Source organism: Lissotriton vulgaris, unplaced genomic scaffold (genome assembly GCF_964263255.1).
Source record: "Lissotriton vulgaris unplaced genomic scaffold, aLisVul1.2 SCAFFOLD_325, whole genome shotgun sequence".
Taxonomy (NCBI): domain Eukaryota; kingdom Metazoa; phylum Chordata; class Amphibia; order Caudata; family Salamandridae; genus Lissotriton; species Lissotriton vulgaris.
The window spans coordinates 497,182-515,478 of record NW_028243553.1 but is presented as its reverse complement, the minus strand read 5'-3'; the positions used below and the strand labels follow the sequence as shown (position 1 = coordinate 515,478).

General features: G+C 44.8%; 1 protein-coding gene across 1 annotated transcript in view; it reads right to left on the bottom strand.

The window, feature by feature from the left end:
- LOC147668304 (talin-2-like) overlaps positions 1-18,297 on the bottom strand; it is a 1,432,932-nt gene that overhangs the window by 1,009,018 nt on the left and 405,617 nt on the right. Inside the window, exon 4 of the mRNA XM_086948621.1 lies at positions 17,535-17,574. The gene's annotated coding sequence lies outside the window, so the exon portion shown is untranslated. The remainder of the gene's footprint in view (positions 1-17,534; positions 17,575-18,297) is intronic.

Genomic DNA, 18,297 nt, shown 5'->3' with positions numbered 1-18,297 from the left:
CTCGGGAGCCAAATATCTCCAGAAGAGGCTTACCTTTTACCATCCGGCCAGATCTTTGAGGTCTGAAGCACTGTTCCTCGCTGTGGTCCCACGAGTAAAAAGGGCTCGGATTGGAGGTCGCTCTTTTAAGCTGTTGGCGCCACAGCTTTGGAATACTCTGCCCCTAGCACTACGTAGTACCTCTAATCTGTTGAACTTCAGGAAGGGCCTTAAAACTTGGCTTTTCGCCCTTTAGTTTGCTCTTTCCTCTTTTTGCCTGGTCTGTTTTTTTACTGTGTTGTGTTTTTTCCTTTGTTACTGGTTCGTTGATAAAAGCACCGGGACACTCCATGGAGTAGCCGTGCGCTATAGAAAAACCAAAATAACATAACATAACATAACATAACATAACATAACATAACAGCCATGCTAACTGACTTGAGGGCACGTACTATGGAGACTTCCCCTAGGGAACCGGATGGAGGTGTACTATGTTATTGCTACTGTCTGCATTATCTTCTGTGAAGATGTAAAATGTATTGTCTTGGAAGATTTGCACAAGGGGTTGTGGGGGGCTGTTGGGTGCGTTTATTTGGTCTTATTGCTGGTATAGTCCTACTGCTTGTAAAATGACTTGGATGCTTAATATCATTATAGCTAGTGTCATTTGAAACCACAGTAAATATCATTTAAAAAATAAAACAGATGGTAGGGTTTTGAGGAAGAGTGGTAAAGTATTCCAAGGCTTTTACTGCTGCCAGAGAAAAGGATCTATCTCCATTATTTGATGGTTTGAGTCCTTGGAACTTTTAGGAAGAATGTGGGTATTTGATCTAAAGTTCCTGGATGTCTTATGCCACTGGAATTTTTGCTGAGAAACTGGTTGATTGTAAGAAAATTGCCTTGTGAAGGATGGTCACGGCTTTGAAGAGGACAAAAGCATTAATTAGAAGCCAGTGCAGCTTTCTTCTCTTCGCCGTCACCGAGCCATGTTTCTTTAGATCACACGTAAAGCAAGCGGCAGCATTTTGTACCAGTTTCTTTTTATGTGTTGCTAAAAGCACTACATTAACATAATTGATTCTTGAGTGAATCATTGCATTCACTACTAAGATTACTCTGCAGAAACGAACAGATCTTTTTTCGGCTTTTATTTTTTTTAAAGGAAGAACAGATTAGAAACGTTGGCTACTTGAGGTTCAGCACAAATATTTTTGTCCACATATATATACCTAATTTCAGAATGGACTTTGCGTGAACTGGAGTAGAATTCTTACAAGTGGACCAAAAAACATCAATCTGATTAATTTCCGAGACAGCAGGCACCAGCTCTGATTTTTTTCAGGATTTCACTTTAAATATATATTTTTTTTTAGAAGACGTGAAGTGTGGTTGTCTTACAATTTGGAGATACCCCAAAAATAAATCGGATGTCATGGGCATACATGAACAATTGTGTGTCCATGTAACAGCTTAGCCAAAGGGCTCATATAAAAGTTGAACACTTTCACATTACTGAAACAAACAAAATATGATCAGGTCACAGGAAAAATTATATTTCCCTTTGGCCACTGAATGAACCCAAACTGAGTGACAGCAACATGTGATGAAATAAATCCTCCATGCAGAAATACAAGACAACAGGCTCGCTTGAAAGAAAAAGAAAAGCCTCTGGCATTGATCTATGGACAATACTTTTACAAATGCTTTGAGTGTTGACCAGTTTCCAATACTGTGTGGAGATAAATTACAACTCTAAATCATTCCAAATATGGGGAGATACCAAGTTGTGCCTACATTATAGAACAGTTTACTTTTTTTTAAAAAAGCAGATCAGAAGAATGTTATATGAAATAGTCAGAATGCAAGTCAGCCATGTACTCTCAAAGAAGGAATTATTAAAATAAAGCAGGACAAATAGTGAAGCTAAAGTAACATTTCGAAAACAAAAACGACTCTACATACACTATTAAAATTAGGTGCATAAAAATGTTTTTATACAATTAAATACAAGAAGTGGGATCTAGCAATCATTCAGACGAAAAAGAAAAAGAAGCAAATCATAAAATAACTTAATTATGCAACTCTTGATAGGAGGACACATAGTATTGGTGCACTGTAAGACTATAAGACCACCTACATTTTTTGGAAGGACACACTTGCTTTTAACCCCTTCCATGCCTATGACGTGCCTAGCTCGTAATGAGGCACAGTGGAGCTGTGCTCACGACGAGCTGGGCTCGTCATAACGGTCGCAGTCCGCCCATTCGCAACTGATTCCCCGCCTGTGTGGGAGGAATCAATCAGTGGGGGGAGTCGTGATGAGCCCAGCTCGTCACGAGCACTGCGCCCCCCGCCCCCACCGCACCATGGGGGAATTACCCCCGCGGCGAAGGGGTTAAAACTAGTACTGCAGAAGTAGATGTAAAGACACCAAATCAATCTTAGCCAGAAAGATATGTTTGGGTGTGATGTTTAAAGAGCCACTGAATCTGTCTGATGACAGCCCCTGGTCAGGGAATAAATGAGTTTTAAATGGGAGCTCATTCAGGTTATCTAATGAAACAGTGTACGCAGTTGGCTGCCATGTGGGGTAGAGGGGGGAATAATGTTCAGGAGTCTACTATGGAGGAAGGTGGAGGACAGCTGGATGAAAAGAGAAAATAGGGAGAGTGTTACAACAGGGTTTCTTGTTTGGACAAAAATAATAGAAATAATAAAAAACAAAGTTAACCACTACTTTGGTGAGACTTATCCTAGTGCAGCTTTCACACTTCATCACGCTTTATAAGATATTTTTAACACAGAGCCAACACGGTGGAGCAATGTCTACTCTTGTCACACCATTTATACTGCTGAAAGCAGTAATGACTGGCAAACAAATAAAACTAAATGTCTAAAGACTATACAATAATACTGTAAATCCAAAAGTGTTACCTTCCATCACAAATCCAACAGAAAGATGTTACAATAGTGATGAAATTAATACATTTGATATCTGCGATATAAATAACTGGGAACACGTCTATTGTTAAGAAAATCTTGAAATATTAAAGTATACTCAGAAAGGGAATTTCTAAAAACGATCACTCACAAGAACCAACCAAACATTAAATCAGTGCTACATAGCTTTATCAGGCTTTACACTGTTGGGCATTCCTGGTAATTGACAGGAATTGTAAATACTAACGACTTAATATGCCCCTCAAAGTGTTAAATGCCTAAATGCAAGATTTGCGGGAGTCAGATCTTCAAATATGCTAGCTGAATTCAAATTATCAAATTATTTTAAACAAGACACATATCTTGGGCCAAAGGTAACAAACATCATCAAAACGGTACCAATCAATGTCAAAAGAATAATTCTAATTAATTCTAAAAGTAAATAGAAATAGATGCCAATAAGCAAACCAAGTGATCTAATTAAATTATCTTCTGAGTGTAATAAAACCAATGCAAAGATCTTTAACAATTCTAGAGAAGGATTGTGGGACTGGCAGTTAGGAAAGGAAAACAAGAAAGCTCCTTCATCTAACCTGGAAAAGCTTAAATAGAAAATTAATTTTAGGTAACTTTGCATTCTATTTCCTGCCCTTTCCCACTCGCTTCCATTCTTGCCATCTCAAACCCTATCATTAAGGCTGCATTTGAGCTTTTAGAAGGAGCGTTAATCAGAGGCATTTGCATAAAATGCTAGTGCACTGCTTTTCTTGAAAGAAGATAATTATCTAAAAATAGAACAGGATGGATTAACGACTGGGTCACACTGTAAGAAAAGAGATCAATGGATAGAGTCAGAAAGTGAAACTACCACTAGGATTTGGAGATTACCTTGCAGAGGTGCGCTCTTGCAATGCATAGGGTGCCCTCACAAATGCTAGTCTGGCTAACCTTGAAGGTGGGGGCTCCCAACGCCTCAGTGCCGGGTGGAATAACGTTATAGGTATGTCATGGTGATGTGCAGTACTTGGTAAACAAGCCTTCACTTCTTAGTTTAAAGACCTAATGCCTGCATCCTTTGATGGCTGCAATAAACAAGCATTTGCAATGCAATAGGTCTCGCATTAGGAAAGTTTGAGCTATGGGTATTGTAAATGGCAAAGTAAATGGCAAAGTTTTTATTTATGTGTTGTTTTTGAAAATAGCGAAATTAATAGCTTTGTCATTTACAATGCCAATAGTTATAGCTTTCGCAAATGTGATACCTATAGCATTTGTAATGCAATATGTACTCCTCTGTAAATATATTATCTTATTTATCATAAAATGCAACTGGCTTCCCTTCTTTAGACCTCTGCCTAACATATATATCATATGGGGAAATGCAGAGCTAACCAGAACTGCCGGCGTACATACTACACATCTACAGGTGTGCTTTTAACTCTCACATTCCATTCCATCACAATGTTAAGCACACAATCCTTAATAACTCGATAACTGCACTTTGGTACTCATCCTGCACAACCTACAACTACTTCCCACAAACGCTCAAAACAAGAAACGCACCCTCCCAGCCACATTCCCACATGGTGTAGCTTACCATCCGTGCCAGTAAGGGCTTTAGCACTCCACGGAAGGCTAGTAAGTGCTACACAAATGTTACAGTACAATAGCACTTTCTAATGTAAGCTGCACAAAAACACGACTTGGACGACTAAGGCATGTTGGCCATTTTTTGAGTTTTGACACCTTCATGAGGGATGAATGCTCTAGATACACATCAGTCGAAGTATAGGGACAATGTGGCTCCATAGGTCACAATGAAAACCCTCACAGCTTATAAGGCGTGACACTTCGTTTAGCGGGCCTTAAAAAGAAAGGCCGAGCACTCGGATTGCAGTTTTCTCTTACCTTACAACAACTGCGAGGGCAGGGAAATCTTCACGAGAGCGTGTGCTGCAGTCCGTCCAGAGCTCGCGCCGCCGGCCTGCGACCAGGAAGTCAGGTAGGCCGGGCGCCTGACAACCGGAAACAGGAAGTAGGAGGGCGGGAGCCTACCCCGCCTCCCACGGAAGAGCCGCAGCTGTTTGGAGCACTGGAGCAGGCAGGAGCCTACCCTGCGCCCCGGTGCCGAAGGAGGAAGGAAGAGTCCCGCCGCCGCCGCACCAAGGAAGCCGGTGAGTGTGGCTTCGCCTTGTTGATGATCTGCGAGGGCGGGGGGGCATGTGTGTGTGCGCGTGCGGCGGTGGGGGGCTGTGTATGTGTGTGAGCGTGCGTGTGTGTATGTGTCTTGAGTCTGTGTGTGTGACTGTGGGGGGGAGAGGGGGTGTGTGTGAGCGAGTGTCTGTCTGTTTGTGTATATGCGCGCCTGAGCTGCGAGGGCGGGGGGGCATGTGTGTGTGCGCATGCGGCGGTGGGGGGCTGTGTATGTGTGTGAGCGTGCGTGCGTGTATGTGTCTTGGAGTCTGTGTGTGTGACTGTGGGGGGGAGAGGGGGTGTGTGTGAGCGAGTGTCTGTCTGCTGTTTGTGTATATGTGCGCGCATGTGCACGGCGCGGGACGGAACGTGCGCGTTCGCGCACCCAAATCTGCCTTCAAAAGCTCGTAACACTTTCTTGTCCTCATTCCCCCGAGTCAGATAACTATAAGTCTCCAACCTGGACGCATCCTTCGGATGCGAATTCCAGGGCGAGACCTAAAAAGGAACCCGTTTTATTGTGAAATGGCGCTGCCGGTGAGGGTGGCCCAAGCTTACAATTCTGGGATTTGAGAGTACTCTTTCTAGGACTCACACTACAGCTGCATCACGAGCTTGAAATGAGGCCTTTGTAAATTACACTACCTCCCAAAACCTAACTCCGCCTACTCATGCAGGCAAAAATAGGACGGAAATGCACACCTGCAGGTTTACAAGTGTGCAGCGTCCACAAATAAACAGGTGTGCATTCTGCACCCGAATGCCTTTCTGGCACCTGTAAATAGGGAAAAATGAGCTAATAACTCCTAGCATTTGCGACCCAGTTGTTACTGTATTCAGACTTTATGATTTTTAGGAAGTTATTGACCCAACACGGGGTTGAATATGTCACAATATCAATGCCTCTATGTAATGAACATCAGTTATAACATATACACATTGTTGTTCTGTACATTTTGGAATCGTTACCATTTCTGTGTCCCAGGCACTTCATAATAGTAAGTTTGTAGCACGGTCAAGAGTCTGTGCACAAATGTCTTATCTTTGTGAACAAAAAAGACTAATCCAACAGTAAAACAAAAAGAACGTGCACTAGGGATTAGCAAACATCACTGTCTAGTTATGACAGGCTAAGGGAAACAGCATGCACTTCCTAACCAAGGCATAAATATCAATTCAAATGTTATGTCGGCAAAGTAAATATATCAAAGAACACACACTGGCCTGGAATTGCAGGCTACACTTCAAGTAGCTTCTGCAGTCTAACAAAAGGACTGCTTCGTGTCCATCCAGAAACGTAATGTGAACACAAATAGGACAAAAGAACGATGCATAAAATGCTCGGATAGCAAACTAACAGAAACACATAAAAGTCAAAGGCAATAGAGGGCTGTCCCCAAGCCCTTTCTCTCGGTGGTCTTCGTCCTAATATACATTTTTTGAGGAATTGATATCATGAAGTCACCAAACCACTAAACCTCTGCTCCGCCAGACCTAAAAAGTCCCGAGAAATCAAATTACAAACTTCATCAAAGTAACAAAAATAACAGGAATTCCAAAATGACAGAAAAATGCACTATTAAATGAAGGTATATCGAACAAGAGTCAAACTAAATCCACCGGCCTACAGTTATTTTTTCACAACCAAATTATCACAGTTTATGAAGAATGAATCGGTGCTCAAAAGCTTACAGGATGCCTGTTCTTTTCATACTGTATCCTGCTTATGGATCTGTGAGAGACCGTGGAGTCCATAAAGAGCGCTATACAAGATGCTAGTGATCCACTCATTCCTCTCTTTTTTTTTTTTTTTTTTTTAAAACCTTTATTTACAAATGCACAGTACACAGCGTCTGCCTACAACCCCGCAGGGCCGGCCGCTATGACAAAAAACAGGCTGAGCGAAAAGTGCAATACGAGGCAGCACGTTGCTGGAGCAATCTCTCACATCAACATTATCGGCAAGAGCGTAACATCATACAAATAGGATAAGAAAGGTTTAATTTTATGTTTTTGTCGAAGTGAACACTAACAAACAAACACATGGTATCATTGTGGCAAGGGGTGCTGGAGGTGGGGGGGGGGAATGAATGTAGGAGAAACGACGATGGCGAGGGGGGGGTGGAGCGCGCAAGAAAAGCATATGGTGAGAATAGGAAAGGAACGTAAATCACGGAGAGGAGGGGAGAGGGACCTCGTAGTCAAGTGGGGGAGAACAGATGTCTCCACGATAAGCATTCCAGGAGCCCAAACCCTGGACCACTTCCCCGGACGCCCCCGGGCCTCATATACCGTCTTCTCTCGGAACATGGACCAGTCCATGTTCTCTTTCCAGGCACTCAACACTGGCGGTCTAGGGGAGCCCCAAAGCTGCGCAATATCCCTCTTCGCGATCATATTGCCAAGGGTGACCCAAAGTGTCTGGGCAGCAGTGCAGTCAGACGGTTCCCATACATTCAAGAGACAACGACGCGCCTCAGGAAGCAATGGGACCCCCGTGACACGACTCATCACATCATGCACCCTAGACCAGTACGCTACAATCATCGGACATTCCCAGAGAACGTGAAGAAAGGTACCATCCATCCCACACCCACGCTTGCATCGACCATCCGAAACCAAACCCATTCGCACCAGACGCATTCCAGTAAGATACACGCGATGAAGGATTTTCAATTGGACAAAGCGAAGTCGTGCAGGAATAGCCACCTCCTTAGGGGAGGACACGGCGGACTGCCAGTCCTCGTCGTCCAATTCGAGTCCGTCGGCCGTCCAGGCAGCCCGGAGCTTCTCGAGCTGGTCAGTTCTGTTATTAATGAGCTTCTTGTAAATTAAGGAGATGGTACTGTCTGGGACGTGGCCATCTAGAACTCGATCCTCCAAGGGGGAGGACTGCGGAACGTCCGTACCGGGGGGGAAGACAGATGACAAGGCATGCCTCACCTGCATATACCGGAAGTGCTCCCTATCATCGAGCCGGTATTCTAGCTTCAGCGATTCAAAGGACTTAACCGCGCCACGTGTCCACAGGTCCCCCACCGTGCTAATCCCAATCATGTCCCATTTCTCAAACCCTTTCGTCTTCCACAGGTTGCCCAGACGTTCCGAATCATACAGTGGCGTCATACGTGTCAGTCTACCACCCCAGCCCGTGGCCACCGTAGCGTCTCGCCATGCCCGCACCGCACATTTCGTTGGGCCCGTAAGGAGTCGGAAGGGGGCCTTAGAGTACAGCGCCCTATTAAAGTTGCCACCGGGCAACAGCAATTTATCCAAAGCAAAGGCAGGAGCGGGCTCCGGAGCGTATGTCGCATGGTTAATGGCACTCAGGTGTGAGGCCCAGTAGTATCGTCTAATGTCCGGCAGCACAATACCTCCGTCGTACCAGGAGAGCGTGAGCTTGGACAAGGCAATGCGGGCACGGCCGTCCCAGATAAGTTGCCGCTGTAAACTCTCGACTTCATGGAAATAGCGAGCTGGAACAGGGTCGAAGAAATTTTGCAGGGCATAGAGGAATCGAGGGAGCGACATCATTTTAAAGAGCGCCGCCCGGCCCAATGGAGATAAAGGCAGATCGCGCCAACGCCGAACGTCCTGCTTCAATCTGCGGAGTGGGGCATACAAGTTCCGCTCATAGCGGACCGAAGAAATCATGGATACATGGACCCCAAGATACTTAAAACCGTCCGTCGCTACCAGGATGGGGAATCTGCGGGGGAGAGGCGGCAGAGTACCAGCTATGGCGTAGACACAGGACTTGGTCCAATTAATGACAAGTCCCGAGTTTTTACCGAAGGACGTGAGGACGTCGAAAAGAACATTGAGCGACTTCTGAGGGGAAGTGAGATAGAGGAGGATGTCGTCCGCGTACAAGGAGACACGATCCTCAAGGTCAGGGGACCATCGGATCCCTTTGATCGAGGGTTCCCACCGGAGCCACGCGGCCAGAGGTTCGAGTGCCAAAGCGAACAAAAGCGGAGAAAGAGGACAGCCTTGACGTGTGCCACGGCCCAAGGGGAAGGGGTCCGAGCACCGACCATTCACCGCGACCTGGGCTAGCGGCTGTTCATAGAGAAGCTTGACCCAAGCGATGAAATTGGGGCCAAAGCCAAATTTAGCGAGGGCTGCCCATAGGTAGGGCCATTCAATAGTGTCAAATGCCATCGTGGCATCAAGGGAAGCGAGTACTGCTGGCTCGGCGAGAATAGGAGCTCTCGCGAGGACACTGTGGAGCCTATGCAAATTAAGAGCAGTGTTTCTGTAGGGGATGAAGCCGGATTGATCCGGGTGGATCAGGTCACAAATCACAGCAAGCATCCGATTGGCCAGCACCTTAGCGAGGATTTTGGGTTCCGCATTAAGGAGGGAGATGGGGCGGTACGAGGCACAACGGTCACGAGGTTTGCCATCCTTATAAATGACCACTATGGTAGCGAGGCGCTGCTCAAGGGGGAGGCATCCAGCCTCAACCGCCTCGAGGAACATGCGACGCAGGTGGGCGGCCATCTTGTCGGGGCAGAGCTTGTAGAGTTCAATGGGGAGTCCATTAGGGCCCATTGCCATACCCGAGCGAAGGGAACGAATTGCAAGGGCAATCTCGTCGACAGTAAAGGGGGCCTCCAGAGCGAGGCAGTCCGCATCAGACACAGTAGGCAGAGCAATGTCACGTAGGAGTAGCCTAGAGTCGGCCTCATCTCGATCACTAACAGGCGTATAAACCGTACGGAAGTGGTCAACAAAGCACTCAACAATCTCACCCGGATCGGAGACAGTCACACCAGAATCACGAACAATGGAGGGAACAACACGACTCGCACGCTCAGTCTTATCCAACCACGCAAGAAGCTTGCTAGCCTTGTCACCCACATCATACAGTCGACCAAGTTGATTAGACCGCATCAATTTAGCAGCATCCGTGACACAGGCTTTATAGTCTGCTTGCTTCAATTCCAATTCATGCAACAGTGCAGGCGTGTCATTCCCACCCAACTCCACTCATTCCTCTCTTACTTGCTTAAACAAAACACCTTAAGTAAATCTTAAAATGGGCAAAACTGGGTAAACGATTTTATTTGTGTTTATTCAGCATATCTGCATAGCTTAGACCTGGGTGCAGGGGAAAGAAAGTGTTTTACATGGAACAAAAAATAGATAAAAGCTGTTCAAATGTCAGATAAACAGGAATAATAAAGTTTGTAGGGCCTGTATCTGGTAGAGGCTATATCAAACCGCAGACTCCTTACCTTAGAATTTCCACAGGAGTCAGACTGGATCCGGTAGATTTTTCATGAGCAGAGCGCCGGTAGGTAGTGTCTCTCGGCTCGTCGTCTGTCGTTGTCCGTACCAGAAACGCTGTCAGAGTAACCATATAGGTATCATTCAGGCGCGCTGTCAGTTAACTTTCACGATTTTCCACGCCAGAAACGCAGAACCATGAAGAACAGTGACCACTGGAGTGTCAAAACTAGGGACCTTAAAGGGGTCATCCCTGTTTCAAGAAATCCGTTCAAGGAGCGTAAAGGATGGGTGGGTTGGTAAGAAATCAGCAGCTAGATCTAGTCTCTACCAGATAAGGCATTACCATTACTTGTTCATCTGATAGAGACTTTTAGCTGAAGATTCCTTACCTTAGAATAGATAGCCAAGAAATAACCTTCCCGGAGGTGGGTCTGAGAGCTAATTATAAAGGAGAAAGTCCTGTAGGAACGAATGGGCAAAGTGCCCATCCCAGCAGACCTGACTGTCCAGACAGTAACATTTGGTGAACGTGTGTAGGAAAGACTTCATTCCTTTTTGGAAGTTGATTAGATCGAATGAAGGAGCCCCAGAGAAGAGAACCAAAGCTGGGTGTCGTCAGCATAGGACCACAGTGCAAAGCCCAGAGATTTCACAACCTGTGCCAATGGCTGAATGAAGATATTAAACAGCATAGAGCTCAGGGAGGAGCCCCGGGTGACGCTGTGGCGTAAAATATGCCAGTTGGAGCAAAAAGGAGGAGACATCACCTGAAAAGAGCAGACAGCGAGAAAAGAAGACAATCAAGTCAAAGCAGAGCATCCAACCCCAATCTCTCGTCGGCATTGGAGCAAGATGTTGTGTCAAAGCGGCACTTAGGTCAAATAAAATCAATACACAGGAACTGCCTTCATCCAGAGAACCGCTAATGTGCTCGGTGACTGCGAGAAAAGCAGACTTTGTACCTGAAAGCATTCTGGGAAATGTCCACAATGTGATTTTCCTCCAGGACGTTCGTTCAAATGGCATTGCCATGAGTTTATGTTGCTTTTGCAAGAAATCGCAAAAGAGAGATCGGACGGATATTTTTCGGTTTTGAAGCATCCAACGTAGGTTTTCAGGAGAGGTTTGACTTTGGCATGCTTCCAGGGACTAGACACCAATGCAGATGTCAATGAGAGATTTATCAAATCAAGGCAGGGAGCGGAGAGGCAGTCCTGCAGTTTCCTAAACAAGTCCGTCTTGAAAGGGTCGGCAGGATAGCCAGATTTGACCTTCTTCCATAGAATATGCAGCTCTGACAGGGTCATAGGCGTTGATAAGTGTAGCCGTGGCATGATGATGCCAGTTGAACTTGCTGGGCAGGATTCAGGAAGATTGACAGTGAAGCTGGAGTAGATGATTTCTACTTTGCTAATGAATTGCTTTACCAACTTCTCACAGCGGTCATTGGAGGCTTCCATATGATCCACTTGCAAACAAAACATGTGATGGACAGAATGTGGATCAATGTCACACATTCAACCCAGTCCGAAGACTGTCCAGCACATTGGAGAGCCAGTACTGGAATTGATTGTTAGCATCTTCAACATTAGGTTCTGGCAGCGGGCACTGCTTCTGGAGAAAGTTTTCAAATTTTCGGAGGTCAAGCTTATGCCAAGGACATCTAGAAATAAGGACTGGGTAAGAAAACTAGTAATGGCCTATTAAGCATATGGACATAGGGATCCGGAAATCATCTGTCCATGTCATAGGAAGGGGGGTCAATACATTCAAAGCATTAAGATTCAAAAAAACTGGATCCATGAGATGCCCAGCCAAATGGGTGAGAAAGCAAAAGACACACAATTGATGGACGGAATGCAGAACAAATCAAAACATTCACCCCCAGTCAAGAGATCTGGGTTAAATCCATCATTCTTTTGCTCACCATGCCACCCCAGTTTAGACCAAATGGGTGGCACCAACCACACGTTGCATGAGCTGACATGCAGCCAGGTCGTCTATAAAATTAACAATGTCGCCATCCTGCCTGACATCCAAATGTAGATTCAAGTCACCTACTATATTAAAATTGGCTGGTCAAAAAATCAGAGGGGGAATGGATCACTTGTCCTGGGTCACCAGGGTTTCTTAGTTCTTTCGTTTCACGGTACCGATAAAAAAAACCTCAATCACGTGCCAAGGTTCGGATGGCGGTATATCTTGGTTCTCCGCCTTTATAGGTACGTGGCAGCATCTTCACTGGGTTAGTGGTTGTGCTTCCTCCACGACTTGTGCTGTCTCTCCCTCTCAATCCCCGGATCTGGGGATCCTGCACCCTGCACACGAGCAGGCATACCCCTCTGAGACCACCTGACGAAGTCGGAAATTACTGATTAAGAGGTACTTTGAGACCTTACCAAGTCAGGTTAATATATCTAGACTAATAGAGACCCTATTATGAAGGTCATTATCACATTTCTCACTAGTTTTAGGTCCTGATGAAAGCCTATCTGACCCCTCCTGGGCAACCAAAGTCTGAAACATGTCGACCTTTTTTATGGACTAAGATCATTGCGGAAGACTCCTAACTCCCCTTCCAGTGCACGACTAAGATTTTAAAATATATACTCATATGCAGACGACACGCAGATTGTGTTTTCTTTGTCTAGCAGCAGGGCTCAGGACACTTCTGCCCTTAAAACTGGCCTTTCTCATGTTGCAGCTTGGATGCAAGCGCATCTGCTAAAGCTCAACGGTGACAAGACCGAGGTGATCATACTAGGCAAACATAAAGATCTGTGGGGCTCTAGACACTGGCCCAATGATATGGGTCCGCTGCCTACCCCCGTGCCTGTTGCTCGTAACCTCGGTGTCCTGATCGACGATAAACTCTCGATGAGGCAGCAGGCAACTAAGGTCGCTGCAATCTGTTTTAATACTCTACGCTGGCTGCAGAAGATCATATGGATGTTGCCTGAGTCCACTCGAAGAACTGTCGTACAAGCCCTTGTGATGTCCCGCATCGACTATGGCAATGTGCTCTATCTAGGAGCAGATAAAGCCACAATCAATAAACTCCAGGTTGTACAGAACTCAGCTGCTCGCCTGCTGCGCAATGTTCCACGTAGAACGTCCGCAATGCAAGCTTTGCGTGACCTTCACTGGTTAAAAATTTCTGATCGTGTGGTCTTCAAAACTTTGTGCTTCCTATTTAAGTTTCGTCAGGGTTTTGCTCCCATCTACCTGCACAATCTTGCCCGGCCATATCAGCCTGGCCGCTCTCTTAGGTCATCCAACAATGGCAATCTTGTGATTCCTAGAATCCGACTGGCAAAAATGGGAGGCCGTTCATTCGCATATCTAGGACCTAAGATGTGGAATGCTCTCCCGTTGGCGCTAAAAACAGAAACTAGTCTTCTTGCTTTCCGCAAAAAATTGAAGACTCTTCTGTTCTAAGTTCTTCGGTTCTGTTTTTCTTTTCTTTCAGCAATTGCTTGTTTTCTTCTTCAGTCTGTCCCTGGCGCCGGGAAACCCATTGCGGGTAGCTGTGCGCAATACAAGTTCAATAAATAAATAAATAAAACAGCCTGAACACAGACCCAATAAATTTTCTATTTTTTCTGGCCACTAACGCTTTTCAACATTTTTCCCTCACTTGTAATTCACCGTTATTGATCACTGATCACTACTGGTTTAACCAGTGGTTTTCCTCTGGGTGGAGGAAGCACAACCACTAACCCAATGATGATGCTGCCACGTACCTATAAAGGCGGTGGTTGCCAAAAACTTGGAAAAAAGCCTGTCAAATAACAATAGCGGGTTAAGCTCTTTTCCGTATCAGCACTGGCAGGCGTGGAAAGAAAAGAACTGACGTCAGCACCCCTGGGTGGAGCCTCTATAGATCCAGCAACACAATTTCCAGCGCAGACAACGCCGAAGACAGACATGGAGCCAATCAATATCACCCAGAGATGCGCAGGAGTACTGCTTGCGAAAAATCTTCCTGATCCAATCGGACGCCTGGGGAAATTCTAAGGTAAGGAATCTGCAGCTAGAAGTCTCTATCAGATTAGACCATCTGTGGTTGAAACGCGAAAACTGGCAGCTCACCCTGTGTGAAGAGTGTGTAACATGTGCCCCTCAGACAGAGAGGCATAGCTGTGTACTGGAATAGACTTTCTCTGACAGTCACAACTTGGCATGCTTTGTGTCTGACCAAAATAACCTACCATTGCATACCGGCTTACGTTTTTGTCAATTTTAAACTATGCCCTTTAAGTGAGTGAGGGAAACTGAAGGTCTTACAAAGTTTCACAATAAAATTTTACATGCTTACCTGGATGCCCTTAAATGAGGACCAAGGCAAATATTTGATTGGCTAAAAAAAACATTGGCAAAACTAATAGGTCGTACCTTTGACACTTACTGGCTTTGTCAAAGGATTATAGCCATGCTGCATAGCATTACCCACGGTACACAGTTCTTGCAAGGACAATCGGCTATTTAGCGAGTTAAGCCTAGAGTCTGCAAGGAGTGTATCCCTAATATGGAATAACAGGGACAAACCCTCAACATCACCTGATCGTATGATGAATAATGATTAAAAGTTGAATGGACTATTAATGATAACTTTATAATTATTTCTCACCTGCCAGCAAGCTGGTGTGTCATGGTGTACAACCGTGACCTTTGAACTCCAGCAATGGCTCTGGCTAATTAACTGCCTACTGATTCCAGTATTGCCAGCCCAGTGCCCCAAGAGCATGGGTTCATTATTACAACGTTTAGAACAGGCAAAAGTATGGCATGAAGCGCTATAAACAAAAATTGACAAAACATTATATAAATGACGATATTTATTGTTGTATTTGCAGTGGCATACATGAATACCCACTTTGAGGCCCAAATTGCAGCCTGGAGGGTGGGGGGGGGGGGGGGGGGGGGGGGGCAGAGAGCCAATGCCTTCCCCTGAGATGGAAGCACTAGAATACTTCAGGGGCTGCAGGAAGGGCCTGGGTCTAATACTGCACGGTATTAGTGGGGCTGGTGAGAGCAGGGTATTTCGTGCATCTTTCCAGGTTTCACAGCTGTGGCCTCTCAGCAACAGCCTGTGTTTACGAGCCGTGCATAATAGTAGATTAAATGTCAGGGCTATAAAAAAAGCGTGTGGAATCGAAAGCATGACTTTCTGGGCCAGTGGTTTCCCTTCAAAAGTCAACATTTTCAGCTGTGAAGGTAACAGTGGAGGGGGAAGGCGTGAGGAGTACTGTCTATTGCACAGAGAAAACTGCTCAGTTCCATCAGTATTGGCTGCAGATGTGGGATTTGTGACCGATATTTTGACAGGAATCCAACATGTTCTTCACTCTCATCCTCAAACTTGTGTTTTAAAGGTAATAAAAAAAATCACTTCCCATCAACATTTGGAACACAAAAGCATCACATAAACACTCCAGTGTAGTTGAACGAATCCCTGTTCAACTCCGAGAAGGTAATAAGGGCTTGTATGGCAATTTGAGTTTTTGAGACAAAAAATATTTTTGCTTTTGGTAAATGTTTTTTTTTTGCACTGGTAATTATCTGGTGGCCTCTTCAAAAAATAAAGTTACATAAAAAACATGAAGAAAAAAAATGATGCAGTTAAGCGAAAATTCTGACAGCCAGTGACCGACCTATTGGCTTTGCCAATGCTTCTTTACTAAGGCTGCACGGTTTTTTGCAAATCAACAAATCAAGGCATCCTCATATTCAGCAGTAACTGCACTAAAATCTAGTACATAACAAGCCTGATTATCAAAAACATTTCTGCAGTCACTTCTTTCTCCAAAATTAGGTATAAACTAACGGTGAATTTTCCATGGTTGATTCACTAATAATTTACATTACAACTTAACTTAACATGACCGAAACCAGAAATTCGCTAAAAGATCTCTATCCAATAATGTTTATGACTGTACAAATGGTCAAGTCACAGATTACTTCGGTGGACTTTAGCAAACACTGGAAACAGGCAGAGGAGTTTAAGTGAAAGAGTTTAAAAATGGGTTTCTTCCCACAAATAGTAACACATTTCCTGTGTATCGCTTCTATTTTATCAAGCCCCAGGATCCATATTTGAGTTTTAAAAGTTTAAGATACATTCTTAATAGCTGTAGATAGATTCTTGATAAAAAGTACTTGTAGTATTTGATCCTAGTAGAAGGTTAATGTAAAAAAAAGAGAACCAGGATGTAAACCAACCAGGTGCTGAGTGTGAATACAGTAGCACACATTTAGGCATGTAGGTATATAAACATGATTGTGGTAAATTGCATTCCAAATCCAGGCGGTTCAAGGATTTAATTACATTACATTGCGCAATAGCACCCACTAACCTGAACTCTTTTTCATCCCATGTACGGCTATGAGACTGAGTTGGTTATGTACTGCAAGAGGGTCTGCGCAGTCTTACTGATGTTGAAGTTGAGATTGTGAGAATATTAAATTCCTTAGTGCAGTGTTTGCCCAAACTGTGGATCGAGAACCGCTGGTGGATCTTTGCACCCCTTCAGTTTCACCCATCCTACTTGCACACATCCCACGTATACACAGAACCAGACCAAGAGGACGGGCAGGCCCTTACATCACTCCCAACACTTGGAACGACCTCCCTCTCTACATCAGAGCCTCCTCCCTCTTGAATTCCACAAGGAGCTGAAGACCTGCCTTTTCAATTAACCAACCTACCATAGGCAGGGCTAGGCACGCACACCTGTCCAGCATCAGGATACCACTACAGTTGAGGGTGCTCTTTACAAATACACACAACATTACATTTACTCAAAAGGTCTTTGAGCTTTAAGTGTACAAATCTCCGCCGTGGGTTCTGTGCAGATGCTCTTGTTCCCCAGAATGTAACCGATCATTAGACCCTTCATGGGATCACATCTGGGGGGACTGTTCTTACTGGAGTTGCCATCACCCTACAAGTCTTTATAGACACTGTCTACAGCCCTGACATTTTCACCTACAAATCAACGATTCCAGGTGTGTTAGTCTAATCAATTCAATGGAAGGTCACTTGAACACCCAGAAAGCACTAATCTATCACACAAACCTCCTAGCCTGGAAACAATTGAATTAATTATGTGGTAGCAGGTGTAGCTATATCCAAAGCAACATAAAAACAAGCAAGGAGTGAATATTTAAGAGAGGCTTACTGTCTCGCAGGAAGCTGTGCCCTTCTTCGGTAATTTACAGCTGTAAAGGAACGAGAAGAAATCATTAAATAATGTACAAACATTAGTAAAAGTATATCATATATGATAACTGGTGGCAAGAAAGAAAATGTTATTTAGTGGTGCAAATAAATGAAGAGGCCTGGGTCGGCAGGTCAGTAGAGTAGCAATGAAGCTATGTGTCCTTATGCAAGGAAGGAAAATGGACTCTCTGGACCCTGGTGGGGTGCTAAAATCCAGGCTTAACTAGAGTGCAGACTGTAAAATTACAGCTAGACCCCGAGGGCAGTGTTTACCTCCCATACAGAGTATGCAGAAAGATGTTTTAATTGCACCAAATACCTCAGTCTCAAATATGTAAAGCCAACCAGAAGTGGCAGGTAGGTAAACAGATTAAGACCTGGCTACTTGCCTCAGTTATCTTGGTTAACAAGTATTTGGATCCTGCAGGGGCTACTGTGTCACTGTTTGAATTGGCATAAAATGATTGGTGTATGTGCAAGCACTTAACCAAAGCAACCAATCTCAGCCGCTGCTGATGGAGGTCAGGAAGTGAACGTTGGAAGCAGGTCTGACTTCTAAAACATCTGCACCTCCAGGGCCGTTTCTAGGTGTTTTGCCGCCCTAGGCGAGAATTGAAAAATGTGGCCCCCTCCCTTTTTCTACCATCACTCTCTTCCCTTGTCATCCAGGCTAGAAGAATAAATGCATTAGATATAAAATAACTTGTATTCAACATTAAATA